Below are 22449 nucleotides of genomic sequence, written 5' to 3'. Positions count from 1 at the left end.
CAGTATTATTGGAATGACTCAGCACAAGATTTTTATTCCTTTTGTTACGTATGATTCAGACCAGTTGTGTGTAAAGCCTTTAGGCCCATAAAACTAGAAGTTTTTCTAATACTATAATATGATCTACACAATCAAATGCCTTGGAGAGATCACAAAAAATACCAGCTGGTGATATTTTATTGTTTAAGTCTCTTAATATTTGGTGAAAGAATGTGCAAATAGCATTCTCAGTTGAGTAACCCTTCTAAAATCCAAACTGTTATTGACACTGTGTGTGGAAAAGTAAGAAATCATGTGGCACACGTATGTTGGCTTACCTCCCGGACACATGATTGTTATCGGTGACGAACGCAGCCTACAAACACGAGAAAAGAATAAACGCCCTACCTTTTCAATTTTATTAGTGGGTTACACAAGGAGTTGAAAAGACATTCATCCGATTTGACAATACTGTCTATTCCACAAGTTGTTGTTGTTGTTGTGGTCTTCAGTCCTGAGACTGGTTTGATGCAGCTCTCCATGCTGCTCTATCCTGTGCAAGCTTCTTCATCTCCCAGTACGTACTGCACAAGCATGGAGATGGAAACATGGGTTGGTTTCTAACTTACGCAAACAAACTACAGGATTACCTTGTCTCAAGCTGAAAGCTGCTAGTTCGTGTGGTTCCCGGCAGGTGTCTCGCTTGTGCAGCTACCTCGCTCGGTAGTCCACTGGCCGCTGCACGGAGACTGGAGACGAAGGTAATACAACAACAAAAGGTTTTGCGTTCTCCGTTTCAAGGGTTACCGCTCTGCGGTTGGATTTCCATCGAGAGTGAGGCACTACACCTCCTGCAGCGTAAGGGACAATGGGATCTCACACTGTGTCGTTAGACTCTGCACTTCAAATCCGGAAAACCATACATTTTCTTTTTCATTTTGTGCGTAGTTTGAGAAAGAGTACGAGAATGTGCCTGCCCTCCCAACAACTTTGAATGAACTACGACGCCGCCTAACATGAACAGTTTATCAGTTCATAGTCAGTATTATTCACTCACATCGTCACTGAAGACACTCAAATCATTTTAACAGCATTTGTCGTATTAAAACTATTATTTCTTACGTAACTATACTGAAAAAAAGCTTCTGTATGTGTGAAGAGCTGGTCAACGTAAGACAAGATCTGTTGGGCCTAATCAGATCAGGCCGAATAAATAAATAAAATAAACAAATATTCTAAGTCATGCAGCACCTCAAGGGCTCCACGTGACTAGTGCCCGAGAGGACAGACGTATTGTTCACCCTGCAAAGCAGTATCGAACAGTCGCACATTCAGGTAAATGCCCTGTATGCAAGACATGGACAGTGTGACGACGTGAGGAACAGCGCAGACCACACACTGTGAAGACGGCGACACTGTTGCGGCTTCCGTTGAAGTGCCAACACATAGAGGCGCACAGACAACAGTGCACCCAGCTACAACAGCAGACACAATGTTGGTATCACAAGGCCTTTCAGGCGGATTCCGTCGCTGAGTGCAGCATGGAGATGGACGTATCAATGTGTAGTGGGTCCAAGGAGGACGAACTTTGCCAGATGGAATCGTCATCTCCCACTGCTACAGGTAGGGTTTCTGCACTTAACTTAGGATCCACTTAGCAACTAATAAATACACGAAACCCTCCGTTGCCACATTTACCTTTATTGTAATTTTAATTAACGTGGGAGCCATTAACACACCAAATATGGAGGCAAAATGTACGCATCTAAGGGCTGCCAAAATAAAAAGAAATAAAATCACTTAAATTTGTTTGCAGAAGCGGCGAATACAACGTCCCGATTCGGACCTCACTAGCACTTAAATTTTCCTGACATTAAATATAACAAGATAATTAATCATACATGTGACGAGAACAAATGAATAACACTATCAATCTTTACAGATGAGAATACGACTATATCCACGAAGGTTCGCGCCCTGGCAAGGGAGATACTTACATATAAGGTGATTACAGTAAGCCCTAATTCCACTCGACAATCGTAGTAACGATATAAGCGAGAGAAATTTACTGAAGGAGGATAGCCGGATTTGCCGTAGTAAAAAGGGCCACTATCAACCCCGTCAGGACGCGACTCCCGGGAACACGTCAGTTTCAGCTACCTCCAGCATACACTTAGTCATTTGTAGCTTCTTAAAAACAATTAACATAAAAAGACACAATGCGTAACACACTAATAAATTATAAACGACTACTTCACAGAACTAGCTCCTCTTTACACAAAGCAACCAGCAGAATATTAATAACACGTAAAATACATCCAACCTATAACAAACTAAGGTCCCTCGTAATAGAATATAGTCTTGAGCTCATAGAATACTCAGTTTGACTTGCCTGTTTATAGGTCTTACAACTCAACAGTGTCCGCTTAAGCAAACCCGCGAATACAAAACACGAAATATGACAGGAATAAAGACTGAAGCCACTGACAATGCTAGGCTGCCACACAGAGGAGACAGTAGTAATTTACATCGGCACACAACCGACCTTACATCTCCAATTTAGTATAATCAGAATAAACAATTTTGTGTATAATAATTACTTACAGGATGTGAAAATTACCGAACTATCATTTTAATAAGCCACGACTGCAAAATACTAACCACAAATTCTTTACAGACGAATGGAAAAACTGGTAGAAGCCGACCTCGGGGAAGATCAGTTTGGATTCCGTAGAAATGTTGGAACCCGTGAGGCAGTACTGACCCTACGACTTATCTTAGAGAATGGATTAAGGAAAGGCAAGCCTACATTTCTAGCATTTGTAGACTTAGAGAAAGGTTTTGACAATATTGATTGGAATACTCTCTTTCAAATTCAGAAGGTGGCAGGGGTAAAATACAAGGAGCGAAAGGCTATTTACAATTTGTACAGAAACCAGATGCAGTTATAAGAGTCGAGGGACATGGGTTGTAGCCTATCAAAAGAAACAAAAGAAAATTTCGGAGTAGGAACTAAAATCCATGGAGAAGAAATAAAAACGTTGAGGCGCCGATGACATTGTAATTCTGCCAGAGACAGCAAAGGACCTGGAAGAGCACCTGAACGGAATGGACAGTGTCTTTAAAGGAGGGTATTAGATGAACATCAACAAAAGCAAAACGAGGATAGTGGGTCACATTAACTCAGGTGATGCTGCGGGAATTAGATTAGGAAATGAGACGCTTAAAGTAGTAAATGAGTTTTGCTATTTGGGGAGCAAAATAACTGATGACGGTCGAAGTAGAGACGATATAAAATGTAGACTGGCAATGGCAAGGAAAGCGTTTCTGAAGAAGAGAAATTTGTTAACATCGAGTGTAGATTTAAGTGTCAGGAAGTCGTTTCTGAAAGTATTTGTACTGAGTGTAGCCATGTATGGAAGTGAGACATGGACGATAAATAGTTTAGACAAGAAGAGAATAGAAACTTTCGAAATGTGGTGCTACAGAAGAATGCTGAAAATTAGATGGGTAGATCACACAACTAATGAGGAGGTATCGAATAGAATTGGGGAGAAGAGGAGTTTGTCGCACAACTTGACAAGAAGAAGGAACCGGTTGGTAGGACATATTCTGAGGCATCAAGGGATCACCAATTTAGTATTGGAGGGCAGCGTGGAGGGTAAAAACCGTAGAGGGAGACCAAGAGATTAATACACTAAACAGATTCAGATGGATGTAGGTTGCAGTAGGTATTGGGAGATGAAGAAGCTTGCACAGCACAGAGTATCATGGAGAGCTGAATCTAACCAGTCGCTGGACTGAAGACCCCAACAACAACAATCACTTACAGTACCATGACAACCTCCGAATAACACTTATTACCCAAGGTAGGTGCCGGTATCGAAAGGCACCTTTAGTAATACAGAGTTCGAGTGTATTCAGTTATTGGAAGGGTTTCAACTTTATATCTCTTTCCACATAGCTCTCTGTTTACACACTTCTATAACTTCTGCAACTAAAGAAGGGCATATAAATGCACATATAACTGACACAGATCCAAGCAGAATAAAACAGTACCTTAGTATGGCGCAAATGGCTACATTTGCTTTACACTTGTGATATCTTCACCATTCAGTAATTCCGAAATACATTCAACAACGTGTGAGAGCAAGACGTCGCCGTGGTATCAGCTACTTACTTCACATAATTTCCTGCACAGAGAAGGCAGACGAAGAGTTTTCACATGCAACAGCGGCGAGTATCACACATTTCCTCCGTCACGCCATAGACACATCTCAATTTCAATGGTCAGTAACAAGAACCTATACATGCCCTCGCAGCAGAAAAGCCCCAAACCACAACAGTGCACCACCGCGATACCAAACCCGAGGTCCCATCAAGTCACTGCCGGGATCTCTCGCTGATCCTGCCCATAGCGTACAGGCGTCGTACCACAGGCCTCACGGTAGACGTCAACAAGCCACCTCCGAGCCTGCTCTCTTTTCTCCTAGTTAAACACCCGACCACCGGCCTGAATCGCGGAAAGCAAAGAAGGCAGCGATGCCATTCTAATTGCGAGAACACTGTCACCAGCCGCGCCACGGCTCAGCCACAGCACCTGGGGTCACGGTATAGTGTTCATTTGGTAAACAGCACCGTCACCTCTGTTTCGCATAGTCCGTAATGTCGACAGCAGGCGATACATTTCCGACATCTTAAGGCCAGTAGCGGTGTTCTGTCTTCGAGTTCGCCGTGAAGTCTCCTGTCAACCAGATAACACAAAACTACATGTTGCTCGCACTGCCACGTCGTACCCCAATAAACCGCATGTTCCACTTTTACCCTCGCCAGTACGTTCTCTGGGGTGTCACCCACTGATTCGTGAGTCTGTGAAAAAATTTGTGTTGACAGCATACAAACAACTACCACTGTCATACTTCAGCAAACGATCTGTCCGAGAACTCCATAAAACTCCGTTCCTTCGTAAAATCGCTGAGTGGGACTGCCTCTTTGACCTGTGTAGTCTGACAGTAGGTGATTGCAAAATGAAAGCTGAAGTTTTAAATTTCGCGTTTAAGAAACCTTTCACGCAGAAGAACCGTACAAACATATCGTCCTCCGACTATCGCACAAAGTGCCGTATGGGTGACATAGTAATTAGCGTCCCTGAAGTGTGAGGATTGCAGTAGAGAAGGCGGAGTGTCGACTTTGATTTACTGGAGGAATTTCATCTACGGAAAAAGGCAGCATATAAGACACTAGTGTGACATACGAGTGTTCTTGGATATTGCTCCAGTGTTTGGGATAGGGACCAGGCCGGATTACAGGAAGACATCGATGCAATTCAGAAGCGGTCTGCTAGATTTGTTACCAGTCGGTACGAACAACACTTAATTTTACGGAGATGCTTCGGGAACTCAGATGGGAATCGCTGAAGGGAAGGTGATGTTCTTTTCGGGGAATGCTATTGAGAATATTTAAAGAAACGGCATTTGCAACTCACTGTAGAGTGATCCTGCTGTCGCCAACAAACATTTTGGCGTAAGGACCACTAAGATAAGATACAAGAAATCAGGGCTCATGCAGAGGCATGTAGAGAGTCTTTTCTCCCACCTCTCTGTTTGCCAGTGGCACAAGAAATTCTTCTGGGTATTATGTCATTGCTAAAAACTAACAACAATAATAAACTAAAACCGACGTTTCGGCCGAATTTCAACGGCCTTCCTCAGGGCACGACTGGTTTTGCATAGGGTTAGGTGCTTCTATTTATTACAGACTATCGATGTCTGACGTCACTGTTGAAAACTTTTAATTGGCCGTCTAATATGATTGGCTAGCCATGACGTAAGGGAAGATGGAAAGAAAGAGGCTATTCGTGGATGTCCATGTCGTCAACGATTCAACGATTGGTAGCTGTCCGCCAATTAGCGTTTGGCTTCTGGTCGGCAAGTATTCCTCCTGGTGTGTGCGGAAGTGGACTGACAGTTGTTCTACAGCTGTTTGTGCAGATACGTCCGTGTCCCGTGTAGCTTCTGCCCCGCGACCGCTCGCGGCCCGTTTGACTAGGATGGCCGGCAGCCAGGACGCCGGGAGTTTGTAGCCATCTTCTCTGTTGATGTTGTCAGGCTGCTTAATAATTTCGACCGCCTCCCGTATTTTGCGTTCTCGCGTCCACGATTCATTCGCCAGTACTCGGGCTTCCTGGAACCTGATAGGTTGTTCACAGTCACGCTGGTGTTCCGCTATCGCCGATTTATTATGTTGTTGTAACTGTACATAGCGTTCGTGTTCTGCTACTCGTAAACTGACAGGTCTCCCTGTTTCTCCTATGTAGGAAGCTCCGCACTCACACCGTAGTTCGTGAACACCTGCAGTGTTACGATTGTTGACTACATCCTTCGTGGAACCTATCGTTTCGTGGATCCTGTGGCTGCTTCGAAAAATCGGTTTGAAACCTCGTCGGCGGAGGACGTTGCCTAGCCGTTCACTGACGCCTTTTACATATGGTAAGTGTACCAGTGGAACCATCTCTTCTTTGCCTTCTACTCGTGTTCTGCTCCCTTTGGTTTTAGCTACCTTTCTTATGATGTTGTTATCATAGCCGTTGGCACTAAAGGTGTGTTGTAGCTCCTTTAATTCTTCTTTGATGTTATTTTCATCGCTTATCCGGTAGGCTCGGGCAGTTAACGTATGCAAAACAGAATACTTTTGAGCTGGTGGTGGCTCACAGCGTGCTGGTACCGATTAGTGTGCGTTGGTTTCCGGTACACTTCGTGTCCCAGTTTCCCTTCGGCAGCTCTGTGTACTTCCACATCCAGAAATGGCAAGGTACCATTGTTTTCAGTCCCATCTGTGAACTCTATATTTTTATGCAGGCTATTTATGTGCTGGAAGAAGTTTCCCCATTCCGCTTCACCGTGAGGCCAGATAACGAATGTGTCGTCCACGTATCGTAGCCAACAACTGGGACGTAACGGAGGAAATGATTAGTAGTGGAACAGAGTGCTCCCCACCACGCACCGGATGGTGGCTTGTGCAGTAGATGCAGACGTAGGAAATATCTGTTTATGATTTGGCACGGCACGCTTGGGAGCCACTACGATTGGTGAATTAATGAACTGAGGCAATGTGAAGGTGCTGCGTGGAATGCCGCGCTCACCCGTATCTGTTATCCAAAATAAGTTTTACTTGATGGCTAGCCGGGTTAGAAACATCGTGGCAACGTGGCAACTCTGTGTACTGAATTTCACACCCTATAAACGCCCAAATCACCTAAAAATTTAATAGTGTATTGCTCCTCCTATCCTGTATGCGCACAGCGAGTAAAATTTCGTTATTTGCTACCCTTTCCGGTGTTTCAACTTTATTATGTCGCCTGTGTGGTTCCCCCAGAAAATGGCTGCAACTAGCACCAGTTAAAGTAACGAACGTTACACCAGTACGGCACATTTACTGTGTGTCCTCTGTTCTTCTCTTGAGGTTTAGTAGTCGTTCTCTCCGTCGTTTTTCCTCTTTGTCTCTACGTGCGCCCCTTTATGCTCGCGTGTGGGGACGAGACGCCTGGAAGCGACGCAATAGCAGTCGGAGCGGTGCGTTCGGTACTAATGCGACAGCGCCTGGATGGGGCTGCTGCGCTGCGCAGTCCTCCCTGGGAGGGGTGGGGGGGAGGGGGGCCGCTATTGTACCGCAATTACGGCTCTTCTAATTGGAGCGCGGCCCGGATTAAGCGGCGCGGCAAGTGGTCGATGCCGGCTCCACGCCTGCCAAGTTGGAACCTCCCAGCGCCGCTACTGTGCCGCCAAAGGATCTGCGTCTAGTGTGCTGCTACGGCGTAGCACCCCGACGTCAAGCCCGCCTGCCGTTTTATAAGCATCACACGAAACGTTATCCCTGCTCCCTCGTTTATGTGCGTTAAGTAGTTGATATAAATGATCATCAGTCATGAAATTTCCTCCGCGGTATCTCTCTGGCTTTTCATGCGCTGCGTTGAGCGGCGGAGACACGAATTTTTCTGGTGATCTCAAAATCTACATCTACATCTACATCCATACTCCGCAAGCTACCTGGCGATGTGTGGCGGAGGGCACCTTGAGTACCTCTATCGGTTCTCCCTTCTATTCCAGTTCGTATTGTTCGTGGAAAGAAGGATTGTCGGTATGTCTCTGTGTGGGTTCTAATCTCTCTGATTTTATCCTCATGGTCTCTTCGCGAGATACACGTAGGAGGGAGCAATATACTGCTTGACTCCTCGGTGAAGGTATGTTCTCGAAACTTCAACAAAAGCCCGTACCGAGCTACTGAGCGTCTCTCCTGCAGAGTCTTCTACTGGAGTTAATCTATCATCTCCGTAACGCTTTCGCGATAACTAAATGATCCTGTAAAGAAGCGCGCTGCTCTTCGTTGGATCTTCTCTATCTCTTCTATCAACCCTATCTGGTACGGATCCCACACTGCTGAGCAGTATTCAAGCAGTGGGCGAACAAGCGTACTGTAACCTACTTCCTTTGTTTTCGGATTGCATTGCCTTAGGATTCTTCCAATGAATCTCAGTCTGGCATCTGCTTTACCGACGATCAACTTTATATGATCATTCCATTTTAAATCACTCCTAATGCGTACTCCCACATAATTTATGGAAGTAACTGCTTCCAGTTGCTGACCCGCTATATTGTAGCTAAATGATAAGGGATCTTTCTTTCTATATATTCACAGCACTTTACACTTGTCTACATTGAGATTCAATTGCCATTCCCTGCACCATGCGTCAATTCGCTGCAGATCTTCCTGCATTTCAGTACAATTTTCCATTGTTACAACCTCTCGATATACCACAGCATCATCCGCAAAAAGCCTCAGTGAACTTCCGATGTCATCCACAAGGTCATTCATGTATATTGTGAATAGCAACGATCCTGCGACACTCCCCTGCGGCACACCTGAAATCACACTTATTTCGGAAGACTTCTCTCCATTGAGAATGACATGCTGCGTTCTGTTGTCTAGGAACTCTGTAATCCAATCACACAATTGGTCTGATAGTCCATATGCTCTTACTTTGTTCATTGAACGACTGTGGGGAACTGTATCGAGCGCCTTGCGGAAGTCAAGAAACACGGCATCTACCTGTGAACCCGTGTCTATGGCTCTCTGAGTCTCGTAGACGAATAGTGCGAGCTGGGTTTCACACGATCGTCTTTTTCGAAACCCATGCTGATTCCTACAGAGTAGATTTCAGTCTCGAAATTTCCTTTAAAGGTAGTACGTACTGATTCCACAGTACGTCGCGATGCGAAACCGATTGTCTAGCATGATATTATGCACGCCAATCTGCGTCAACCAGCAGAAAATGCAAACATACGTTGTTTTCAAAAAATCCTGTCCAGTTTCACAAGGCTATATATTTAACTTTTGAAGTCATGTTGCAACGGCAGCGATCTTCTTAAGCAGTATAAGAAAAAGAATCAGTCCAAGTCGCGACTAATGTTTATTTGTTCTGGTAACTGGTTTCAGTCAGATATGACACTCTTCAATCCATTAACTCCTTGGTACTGTTTCCAGACAGCACACGGAGCTGTCGTATGTATAAAAAGCTACCAGTCAACAACTGCAGTTTTGACTGATACCATTTGGTACGCACAGAAAAAAAATGGAATGGAGTAAGTTTCACTTCTTCAGGATGATTGACATGCTTCCGGTGGGGGTGCATTTCAATATTGCGCAAGATAAATGAAAACTTTGATTCAAAACGTAATTGTAAAAATGTGCTCCAACGTTGTCTGTCTATGCATGTAAAAGATTAATTGTAAAATAGGATGAAAGCTTCGTAACACCATCAATAGTTAAAATTTACCTCACGTTTCTGTTTTTATTCACGTAAGATGTAGTACAACTAATACAATCAGTCTAGACCGCGACTCTTGTTTATTTAGTCTAGTAGCCGGTTTCTGATAAACATGACTATCTTCAGACCACTAAGGCTTTAAGTTCTTCATTTGTGTGGCCATACAACCATCAGTGTCTAAAGAAGGGAAACAACAACGATGTGCTTGCAGACGGCGTTTCCCGAAGTAGACGAGAAATCATGCGGAAATCACCGTAAGTGTAAATCAACATACTGTTAACGAACTGTTTTTCGATCTTAAAGCAAATCAAAATATAAATAACTTAATCACAGACCACTGATGATGCCTTACCTGAACTAATCGAAAAGTGTCTACTGAAAAAAAACTAGGCATATTTTGCAGTTGCAAAGACGGAACGACAATACCTTTAAGAAACACTAAGGCCTCGGTGAAGTACAGCAGTTCGTGTTTCGGCTCCACGCGTCACCGAGGAGTTAGAGGTCTAATATGGTCATGTTTGACTGAAACCGGTTGCCACAATAAAAAAAAAAGTATTGGTTTCGATCCAGACTGACTCTTTTGTTGCAATGTATCTTCTACATGAATGAAGAGACAAGCATGTGTTAAATTTTAACTCTCGATCGGTCTATAAAGTTTTTACTTTCAAAAGAACAATGTCTTTTTACAAAACATATTTGCTACATGCAAGCACGTACAACAGTGGCACACTGTTTACCATTACGCTTAGGAAGTGTTCAACATAACCACCACCACCCGCGTGGCGAATACCCAGAAGACAGTCAAATTCGTTCCATCCTGTTGTAACAGTTCGGGAAATGTGAGTGCATGCGCACTGAAGATGATCATTGGCCGGTACGCATTATCTATATGGAGATGGAATCTGTTCTTTCTGACATTTGCGCCTCACGGGGAGCGTGCCAGAGATAAGTCCCTGCACTGGAACTGTCCTCTATGTCCTCGATGGCTCACACGGATTTTTTTTTTCGGTAATGTTTGTTGCGTTTAGTCTAGGCGGACGTCCGTTCAAGTTGATCGTTGATTCCTTTACTCAGCTTTTTTTCTTTTTTGGTTATAGCGGGCCAGCACCTCTCTAACCGAACACGCTGAGCTACCGTGCCGGCGTACGGATAGAGCGTCTACCATGTAAGCAGATGATCCTGGTTTCGAGTCTCGGTCAGGGCACACATTTTCAACTCTCCCCGTTGATATTTATTAACGCCTGTAAGCAGCTAAGGATCTGGATTTCATTGTAATTTCACAAATTAATAGTGCCGACATAAGCCGCTTAAGGCAGTTCCGCTTCGAGCGGGAAGGTTTTCGTTTATTACACTTGCCGCAGCGTCGCTTGTGTGGAGTTTTCCTCGACAGGGTTGCTCTGTCTGCCGAGTGAGTGGTAGCGCCACCGCTCCGCCTTTATCGTCCGTTGGTGTCCGTCTACTTGCAGCGACGTCGACCGCTCCGCTATGACTATCACGGTTTTCACATATATTCCACGAAACATACTGTGAGCTTTACTTTCGATAAAACAACGCGACACGTGCAACCCTGGGCTCTAGAAATCCACCATTGGCTTGTCGATACAATTCATGTGAACTCTGATCAGGTCCACACCGCTTTTTTTATGCTGACGAGTACGTGTTTTACGTGAAATTTATAGGTCTCCACGTTCAAAGATTACTGTCACGACATGGTTCTTAAGTCCCGTTCAGGCATCGTGATAATTCCGTTAGTATGGTGTCACTCGCCGATGCTGAAATCGAATATAACAATGTTCGAGTGTTCATCCTCCCGCCGGAAGTTGATGACAATTTTCTAAAGCACATATTGACTCTTTATAGTAACGTGACACACGTCCGTCGTGAACGCTGGTCTACTGAACACAGCATACAGTGTTACAGCGGAATTCGTAGGTGTAGATGCATGTCAAACGCAATATACCGCGCCTGTGTCATGTATACTGGTCAAAATGGAACCTGCTTCCTATGTAATGAAAGTGGACAATTTCGGTCTATTTGTGCGCGGACGGTTTTTGTATTAAAGCCGTCATAAGTGCAGCGTCGCAGATTGACGGTTGCTAATCTTGTTCCGTCTATTCCCGCTGTGGTGTCACCGCCAGACACCACACTTGCTAGGTGGTAGCCTTTAAATCGGCCGCGGTCCGTTAGTATACGTCGGACACGCGTACGCCACTATCAGTGATTGCAGACCGAGCGCCGCCACACGGCAGGTCTAGAGAGACTTCCTAGCACTCGCCCAGTTGTACAACCGACTTTGCTAGCGTGTATCGTCAAGAGCGACGTTCACCATTAATGGATTAAAGTTAAGTATTCCACCAGCTGCGTCCGTTTTTTCTAAATTCTAATTTCCTTGTCCTGTTCCAGACCTCACGCCAGCCTGCGTCAGTTAAAACGCGTGCCTTTCGGCTTCTTCTAGTAACACAGTGTTGGCTCTCCTGCCAACCACAACACCCGCCACCGGCCCTACTTCTGCTTCGGATTATAATCAACAAACAGTCAGTTCTGATAATCGTGTCAATGAATTTCCGCCTTTACCTCCGCGACAGTTTCATAATCCTATTTGCCCCAGGAAAGAACTTATAACGGTGACAAACAAGCGACGTCGCACTCAGCATAGTTATGGTGAAGATTTGGCTGTACCCTCTGCGCCAACCTCCTCCGCATCGATTGTGTCCGCTCCTCCTCTCGATGCAACGATACCTCCCGTCCGTGGTACGGTGAGTGGCGAAGAAGTTATCTCCAGCATCCCTCCTGCTCGCGAAGTGGCTCCTTCTGAGCTGCCTGTGTGTGAAGAGGGAGCGGATCCCCCTTTCGTCGTTGTGTCCTCCGTTACAGTCTGAGACGATGAAATGTCCTCCTGTTCCTTCGTCTTCCGCCGGGGACGGTTTCCAGCATTTGCCGCCTACAGCAACTCCCAAGGAGAAAAAAATTAACGACCAAGTATCACCTGTTAGATTGGTAGTTCTACGGCATGCTTCCGCCTTAGTGACTGGAACTACATTACATGGCCCTAGTTCTGGGGGAGGGTGGGGGGAGAGGAGGCTGTGCCTATGACCCCTCCCACGCCCCCGTCTGCAGATGTCGCCATCCCACTAGCCGACAGAAACAGCGTATACAACCTGACTGTGTGGTGGCACGTAAGAAATCTAAGAAAAAAGGTTGCGATGACGGGGGTTCTGGTCCGCCGACGTCTGATTCCGCAATGGACCTTCACTCTCATCTGTATACATAATTCTACTCGGAGGTTCCGTACATCCCTGTCCAGCTGCGATCAATAACCCCAGCCTACACGTTCCTTTCCTTAAACGTTAATCATTTGAAATCAGAATTGCGATTGGCTTCGCTGCGTCACTTCATTTACGATTCATGTACGGACATAGTTTTCTTGCAGGAGGTGTTATTTAGTAATTTCTCCTTACCTGGTTTTCATATGAGGTTTAATGTAGCATCCGAATATTCTACGGAGACCGCCTTATTCTTTCGCAAAGGCATTCCTATTGCTGAGGTGGAAGTGTTGGATTCTGGCTGGGGCATGGGTTGTAAAATTTTTAATCTTACCTTGATTCTTTTATATACCCCTTCTGGCACTGGTCGCGCAGTGGCTCGTTCGCGTTTTTATAAAGAGGATATTGTTTATCTGTTGCGTAAGAGTTTCCGGGTATTCTGTTGGGTGGTAACTTTAACTGTGTATTGCGTCCTGCAGATCAATCTCCTAACTTTAATTTCTGTCGAGAATTACATGAATGTGTCCGCTACTTGCGCCTAAAAGACATCTGGGCATGTAAATAGCCGACATTAGTTAAATTTACCCGCTTTACTGCGACTTCTAGTAGCAGGTTAGATAGATTTTACTTATCGGACTGCTTGAGCGATAGCATTCTTAACGTTGAAGTTATCCCAGCTTCCTTTACGTAATACTGTGCTGTGGCCACAACTCTCAATCTTGAACGGCAACCAGACAAATTATTTCGCCCTCCGTGGATGCTAAACGTTGCTCACCTCGCTGACCCCTCTCTCGATGACGTGATACGAGTCGTGTGGGAGCGTACTCTACGGGAAATACTCCTCCACCCTTGACTGGTGGACACAGCTAGCGAAACCGAGGCTCAGGCAAACTTTAATACGTTTCTGTGGCGGCCGGTGTGGCCGAGCGGTTCTAGGCGCTTCAAAGTGGAACCGCGCGACCGCTACGGTCGCAGCTTCGAATCCTGCTTCGGTCATGGATGTGTGTGATGTCCTTAGATTAGTTAGGTTTAAGTAGTTCTAAGTTCTAGGGGACTGATGATCTCAGATGTTAAGTCCCATAGTGCTCAGAACCATTTGAACCATACGTTTCTGTGCTACCAAAGCGTGAGATTTTCGGAGAACTTATGAATATTACTATTCCATCATGTGTGAACTTTATGCTGCTTCGGATCACGCCCCTCTGCTAATTTCGGATGTTACGCTTGTAAGGCCAAAATTGTTAACCTTGAAGAGAATACAAATGGAAGGGTTGAAAATCAGATCGAAGCCGCGTTAATTGGTGCCGGAAGAACTGACTTCCTTATATCATTTGCTTCGGCATTAGACCCGTCGCCTACGTGCTTGTATTCATTCTCTCTCGACAAATGATGGACGTATCGTAATGGCGCAAGCTGATACAGTGCGTATCTTATACCAGTACCATGTAGACATCTACGATATCGAGGAGTTCAGCGAAACATTTTGCGACCCACTTGTCAGCATCTTGGATACGACCATTACACCTAAAAATAAAGAAACGCTCTTACCTGCCTTTCAGCCTGAGGAAGTTTACAAAATTATTGTGGAATCACCTTCTCAAAAGTCCCCGTGTCTAAATGGAATTCCAAAGGAATTTTACGTGCGCTTTTGGCCGTTGTTGTGTGTTACATTTACCTCCCGTTTGAAAGACATGTTACAGGGTAGTGTAGTGCCGCCCTCGTTCAAAGTGGTAAAAATTGTTTTAATCCCTTTGGCGAGGGCAGTAAATAGTAGGATGTCGGCTCTGATGGATACGATTGCTTCAAAACATCAAAGCTGCGTACCAGGTCGTACCATTCTTACCCCTATAGTCGAGTGTCGTGGCGTGGTTTCGGTTGCTGCTGTAACATCCGTCACTTGTGCCTGTGCTTCTCTAGACATCAATAAGGCATTTGATCGTGTTAATCATGAGTTTCTGCTTCGGATTCTGGAAGCAGTTGGCTTCACTGGTGACACGCGGCGAGTGCTCTCAAATCTGTTTACGGCTATTTCGGCTTATGTGGTTGTAAATGGCCAACTGGCGCTCTGAATGGTTCAAATGGTTCTGAGCACTAAGGTCATCAGTCCCCTAGAACTTAGAACTACTTACACCTAACTAACCTAAGGACATCACACACAGCCATGCCCGAGGCAGGATTCGAACCTGCGACCGTAGCAGTCGCGCGGTTCCGGTCTAAAGCGCCTAGAACCACTTGGCCACCGCAGCCTGCTCCAACTGACGCCCCCAATAAATATCCGTAGGGGAATGCCTCAAGGAACCCCGCTGTCAATGACTTTGTTTGTGTTGTCTCTGGAGCCCCTCGGTATCCGGAATCCCTCGGTATCATCATTGATCGTTGTCCACTCAAAACGGCGGCGCTCAACTGGAAGTCTGTTACGGAAAAAATTCAGGGAGTGATATTAGAGTATGAAAAGCGCTCTCTTACTCTGCTCCATAGAGTCCGAATACTGTATACATATGTCGTATGCGAAGCTTATTACGTGGCCCAAGTTTATCCGCTTCCCTCGATGGTGGCGAAGAAACAACAACAAGTGTCTGGTCGTTTCTTATGGAAAAGACATATATTTCGCTTACGGTATGAGGTGAACATGAAGCCTCCCTCCTTTGCTGGGCTGGACGTGACTATTATACGCAGGAAGTCACAGATGTTATATGTGCGTCGTACTATTTTGACAATGACTCAAGAAACTCATACATTCAGGTCTCATTTATTTGTTAATTATAGATTTCAGCAGTCAGTCGTCCTTTTTAAATTTAATTATACAAATACAGATCTCTGCTAGAAGCTAGCCATTCTCAGCGCACTATTATTTCCGCTCAAAGGATGTAAGTCCCTGATGATCGGGCTTCATCCACAGTTCATTGAATTCAATGAACTTTGGGTGAAGCCCGATCAACAGGGACTTACATGCTTTGAGCGGAAATAATAGTGCATTGAGAATGGCAACCGCTTTCCGAATGGAAGGTAACCTGATCTCATTTATTTCTCTCTGTCCGTCCTGCTAGTCTTGAACCCCCTATTGATGGTGGTCACATAAATTATCAGTTAAAACACATTCGTGACTTCCATCTTGCGGTGAGCTATTTAGGGACTGACATCTCATGGTGACCGGTCCTCACCATGAAATTCCTACATACTGGTGGGGAAGCCATCCCTTACCCGAACCTCGTTGAAAGAGACTCGCCGCAAACAACCTGGACGAAAGTTTGGTTCCATATCAGTCTTCCGATTTTGCCGATGTGCGTAGCGTCCTCGTGGTATAAGGTCGTAAATAACTTGATTCCAACGAACGAGCGACTTTTCCGTACTGGGCTTAGTGACACGGATTTGTGTAGTCGTTGTACGTCTACCGATACGATACGGCATCGCTTTACGTGAGGAGGTCATAAGGCAAACTGGTCTCCTATCAAGACACAATTTGCCTTCCTTACTCGATATTCTGAGACTGCCTACACTATGGACACCATAGTGCGGCCAGATTAATCTTTCTTTCCAAGGTCGAAAACCCATACCGTTATGTGGTTGCTAGGGCATTTCGTGCATTATGTAGTAAAAGGCGAGGGGGACGATCACATGAACTTCATGCAGTACATGATCACGGCCTATTGGACATGCTTACGAATGCCTCGATACCGAGACCTCTTCGCCAACATGTTGAATCTTGTCTTCCGCCAGCAAGGTCTTGGTTAATTTAATTTATTCTGATGATAAGTGTTTTTCTTCGTTATGTATGCTCCTATCTGGTCTGCTTCGGCTTGTCCTCTACTGGTCTCCCCGTTCGTTTTGTTTTGTGTTTTGACTCAGCATCATTTTAGTTCTATTGTCAAATGTGTATCGATGATTTATAGACACACGTGAGCGTCTACAATCCTTAGTTTTTCTTAGTTTACTTGCAGTTTTTCTTAATTTTCTGTTTCGAATGTAATCTAGTTTCGTTTTCCTACTACTTATAGATTCAATTATAACTATAGAAAAGTGTAAAAAACACAAAATAAAAAATGAAAAAATAAAAAATACTAAAAATACATAAAAATAATTGTTGATACATATCTCGTGAGCTTGGTGGTGGTTTATCTGCTCGTTGTCAGTCTTTATCATTTTATTTATTGTTTTGTTACAATAATTAATCTTTTCTCCCTTTTGCAGCCTCTATTAATGATGATATGAGTATGGTCTACTGAAGTGTCATGATAGTACCAAGTCATTCTGATAATTAAAAAAAGTGGTCAGTGATACGGAATCTCATACCTAAAGGCCCGGGGTGCTTCCCGGCTGGGTAGGAGATTTTCTCCGCTCAGGGACTAAAATAAAAAAAGGAAGGCTACCGTGGACCTCATCAAAGGCGAAAGGAACCAACCTATTTGCTCCATTTTCCTAAGCAAGATGAATTGTGTAATATTCATACTTCGTTCCCGTAACTTACTAACCTAAGTACATCACACACATCCATGCCCGATGCAGGATTCGAACCTGCGACCGTAGCAGCAGCGCGGTTCGGTACTGAAGCGCCTAGAACCGCTTGGCCACAGAGGCAGGCGTTCCCGTAATATAGTATCGTGAAACTATAACGATTCTTCTGTTGGGTATACAGCCCAGCAACTATTGGAAACACTTGTACATCAGAACCAAAGATATGAGCCTCGGAAGAATCGCGTTTTTACGCACGGCTCTTTTATGCGCGTACCGAGTACATCAATAAAAATCATGTTCAGATAAAATATACTTTGTTTTCGACTACCTACTTCAAGTAGCAAAAGAAAAAACTGCTAAGCATTTGAAGATTTACAGAAAGCTTTTGACAATGTTGATTGGAAAACATTCTCTGAAATTTTGAAGACAGTAAGGCTAAAATACTGGTACTGTTATAAATATCGAAGAACATGAAAAGGAAGCATTGGTTTAGAATGAAGTGAGAGACGGTTGTAGCCTATACCTAATGTTATTCATTCTATACAATGAGAAAAGAGTAAAGTAAATCAAGAAGAAATTTGGGAAGGAGATTTAAGTTCAGGGCTAAGAAATAAGAAATTTTGTGCTTGCTGATGAGATTATAATTGTGCCAGAGATGCTAAGCATTTGGTACAGCACTTGAACGGAGTAGATAGTGCCTTGAAAAGAGGTTGTAAGATGAATGTAAACAAAAAGAAAACAAAAGAAAAGACTGATGAAATGCAGTCCATTTGAGTCACATGATGTTGATGGAATTAGAGCCACAACGACATCAAAATTAGAAAATGACTTTTGCTGTTGAGCACCAAAATAACTGATGATGGCCAAAGTAAAAAATATATAAAAGAAAAATGTTTCCTGAAAAGAAAAGTTTGTTTACACTTATTATAAATTTAAGTGTCAGGAAGTCATTTCTAAATGTGATGGTGTGGAGCGTAGCCTTGTACTGAACCGAAACCTAGGCGGTAAGCATTTGAGGCAAGAAGAAAATAGACGCTTTTGAAAAGTGGTGCTACAGAAGAAAACTCAAGATTAAATGGGTGGATCGAATAATAATTAATGAGAAGGTACTGAGTCTAATACAGGAAAAAAGCAATTTATCACACAACTTGAGTAAAAGAAGGGACTAGTTGATATGATATGTACTGCAGCATCATAAAATCATCAACTGCCTAATGAAGGGAAGCAGAGGGCGGTGGCGGGCGGACGGAGAGCTGGGGCAGCTGTAGAGGAAGACCTACGCAAATTCAAATAGATGCAGGTTGCAGCAGTTACTTGAAGATGAAGAGGCTTTCACAGTATAGATTAGCGTGGGGACCTGCATAAAAACAGTCTTCAGGCGGAAGACTACAACAAAAATACCAACAAAAACAGTAATCAAGTTGTTTAGAAAACTCAGTCATCAAATTTTTATTTTTAATTTATTTCGTTTCAGGCGCAATCCGTTCCACCAGATAGAATCGTTGCACACGATGATATAAACAAGACATAGGTCTGACTCCATTACAGAATGTAAAACATAATTAAAAGAGACAAAGGAGTCAACGAAGTATGTTGTGTCTCACTGAACCATTGCAATAAAAACCAAGAAATTTCAACGTAAATTCCAATTATCTACATTTACATGATTACTCTACTATTCACAATAAAGTGCCTGGCAGAGGGTTCTATGAACCACCTTCAAGCTGTCTCTCTATCATTCCACTCTGGAACGGCACGCGGGAGAAACGAGCACTTAAATTTTTCTGTGCGAGCCCTGATTTCTCTTATTTTATCGTGATGTTCACTTATCCCTATGTAGGTGGGTGCTAACAGAATGTTTTCGCAATTGGAGGAGAAAACTGGTGATTGAATTTTCATGAGAAGATCCCACTACAACGAAAAACGCTTTTGTTTTAATGATTGCCACCCCAATTCACGTATCATATCTGTGACACTATCTCCCCTATTTCGCGTTCGATCCCCCATAGTGACGCCCCGTGGCAGCAGCGTCAAGCTGTGTGACGGAAGCCAAAGCAGGGTGGAGCTGTGAACGAAGGGTCGTCAACTCAGCTCGCATCTGTACGCAACAATACACAGTTCCTATCCGTTACTGCAGTCGCTCCTATTGAAGCTCGTAAAAATATTTAACAGGCGAAGGGTGTACTCCCCTTATTAGTAGCAGGAACTAGCGGTGCTGCTTTCGCTGATGGTCTAACCGACATGTGGATACATAATAAAAAGCGGAAGTTGTCTTCAGATTTCTAATTTCCCTTTCACAAAGACGAAGGAAATGGCAAATGCATTTGGCATCGAACCTGTTTAGGGAACTAAAAGCTACTCCAACAAATCATTAGTCCTTATTTTTTAAAATATTTTTCAATGTTTGTTCTTGTGTGGTGGTATTTATCACATTAAACGAATACACATACAGTGTTCTTATCAATGAGGCAGGAAACAAATGTCCCATTTTATTGATATGCACATGACCTACTCTTAGTCTGTTAAGAGTAACCTCCCCTCGTGAGCATCAATTTGAGAAGCCGAGGGTGGCGTGGAATCTGTTGCTGAAGCGCCCACCATCATGTACATTGATGTTACAATCTGTGTCTACTAACTTTGTCCATTCCACTTTTGCTTGCTTGATGAGTCTACTACGAAAATCACTGTGTGGTAGGAGTATGTCGATGGGAAGTAGATCCTGTATCAGCCAATTCTGAAAACAATCTTGACCAGTATTCACAAGTGCATAGCACATATCGGGGACGATTGCCGAAATGCACACTCGAGTTCTCTGTTTCGTGTTCAGAGTCTCGTGTAGGTAGCTAGCACACGCACAAAGACAAACACACACACACACAACGTCAGAGGATGGGCCGTGACACAACCCATCGGCTGGCGCAGCTCTGCTACTGAGGACCACCAGTAGTTGCTTACCTGTCGCGCACACACGTCCCCTTGAGCGGCCGAGTTTACAGAGCAGTTGTGTTAGCACAGATGCATTTGGTATCGAACCTGTTTAGGGAACTAAAAGCTACTCTAACAAATCATTAGTCCTTAATTTTTAAAATATTTTTCAATGTTTGTTCTTGTGTGGTGGTATTTATCACATGCACACTCGAGTTCTCTGTTTCGTGTTCTGAGTCTGGTGTAGGTAGCTAGCACACGCACAAAGACAAACACACACACACACACACACACACACACACACACAACGTCAGAGGATGGGCCGTGACACAAACCATCGGCTGGCGCAGCTCTGCTACTGAGGACCACCAGTAGTTGCTTACCTGTCGCGCACACACGTCCCCTTGAGCGGCCGAGTTTACAGAGCAGTTGTGTTAGCACAGCGGCAGGTGTCTTCCGGAGGACAGCAACGAACCCCCGCCAGCCCTCTGCCGAGCCGCCAGCGCCACCCCCTGTGAGAATTTTCGCGAGCGGCTGCCTGTAGACAGCGGGAGATAAACTCCAATCCAAGTTTGAAATAGCTTCTGAAACTGAGTAGTAACAAGTTGGGGCGACGCGCCCGCCGCCCCCCACGACGCCAAGTTTAAAGTTCCCTGCCGGCCGCCCCGCAAGGGCGCCGCCCGTAACTACTGCGGCGCCGACCAGAGATTGCTACATCATACGCGCCATTGGCTATCGACTGCTTCTTCTGGAACCGCTCTGCCGCCCCCCGCCACAGCACTCGACAGATACCGATGTTCTTCCCGCAGCCTCATTACGAGCGCGGGGCTTTTTACAGTCTGCAGGGCGGCACGCCGGTATTAATCGGATTGTCAGAGGCTGCCAAACAGGTCAGAAGTAACGCGCCGATTTGTTTCCCCACACACCGTCGAGAAATCTAACCTCTCGACACTAGTATTTCGAATGCGAATTCTTCAATGCTGCAGTGATGGACTTTCGCCCATATACTTCGTCCCTGTCTCATAGAGAACATCTCTCAACTTAAAACACCCCCGTCCCCTTCTTTTAAATGTACCATGACAAACCGGCAGACATCACAGCGAATGACATATCCTTCTCCTCAGATGTCAATAACTTATATAAAAACATCTCTACAGCTGAACCAATACCCATTAGAAAAAGGAAATCATGGAAGTTTAATAAAATGAACCAAATAGAAATAGATGAAATAACCATATCGAATTAGTCATAGCTCTAAACTATTTCGTCTTAAGCGTTTTGTAGATGGATTAGGCAAAAAATATAAACCAAAAGTCGATTCAGCTGAACACGAAAACTCTCTACCACTTCCTCACAGCTATTGCAGTTACATTCAGCTTTGGAAAACTCGTCCTCATAACAACCTACACACACACACGCGTGCGCACGCGCGCGAGCGCAATACAAAAAATCCGTACATATACACTCCTTAGATCTCTTATAAACCCACAGATACACAACATACTCTTTCACTTTCTCTCTCTCTCTCTCTCTCTCTCTCTCACACACACACATACACGCACACACACACACACACACACACACACACACACACACAGACACACACACACACACACACACACGCAAAACAAAAAATCCCTACATATACACTCTTTAGCTCTCTTACAAACTCACAGATACACAAAATAGTAATCCATATGTACACACACTCTTTTACTCTCGCCGCCCAGAGTGGCCGAGCTGTTCTAGCCACTACAGACTGGAACCGCGCGACCGCTACGGTCGCAGGTTCGAATCCTGCCTCGGGCATGGATGTGTGTGATGTCCTTAGGTTAGTTAGGTTTAAGCAGTTCTAAGTTCTAGGGGACTGATGACCACAGCAGTTAAGTCCCACAGTGCTCAGAGCCATTTGAGCCAATCTTTTGCTCTCACTCACTGCCTCTGTCTCTCTCTCTCTCTCTCTCTCTCTCGCACACACACACACACACACACACAAAGATATTAACA

This window comes from Schistocerca cancellata, chromosome 7 (assembly GCF_023864275.1).
Source record: "Schistocerca cancellata isolate TAMUIC-IGC-003103 chromosome 7, iqSchCanc2.1, whole genome shotgun sequence".
In the NCBI taxonomy this organism is placed as follows: domain Eukaryota; kingdom Metazoa; phylum Arthropoda; class Insecta; order Orthoptera; family Acrididae; genus Schistocerca; species Schistocerca cancellata.
This window is presented reverse-complemented; position numbering follows the sequence as displayed.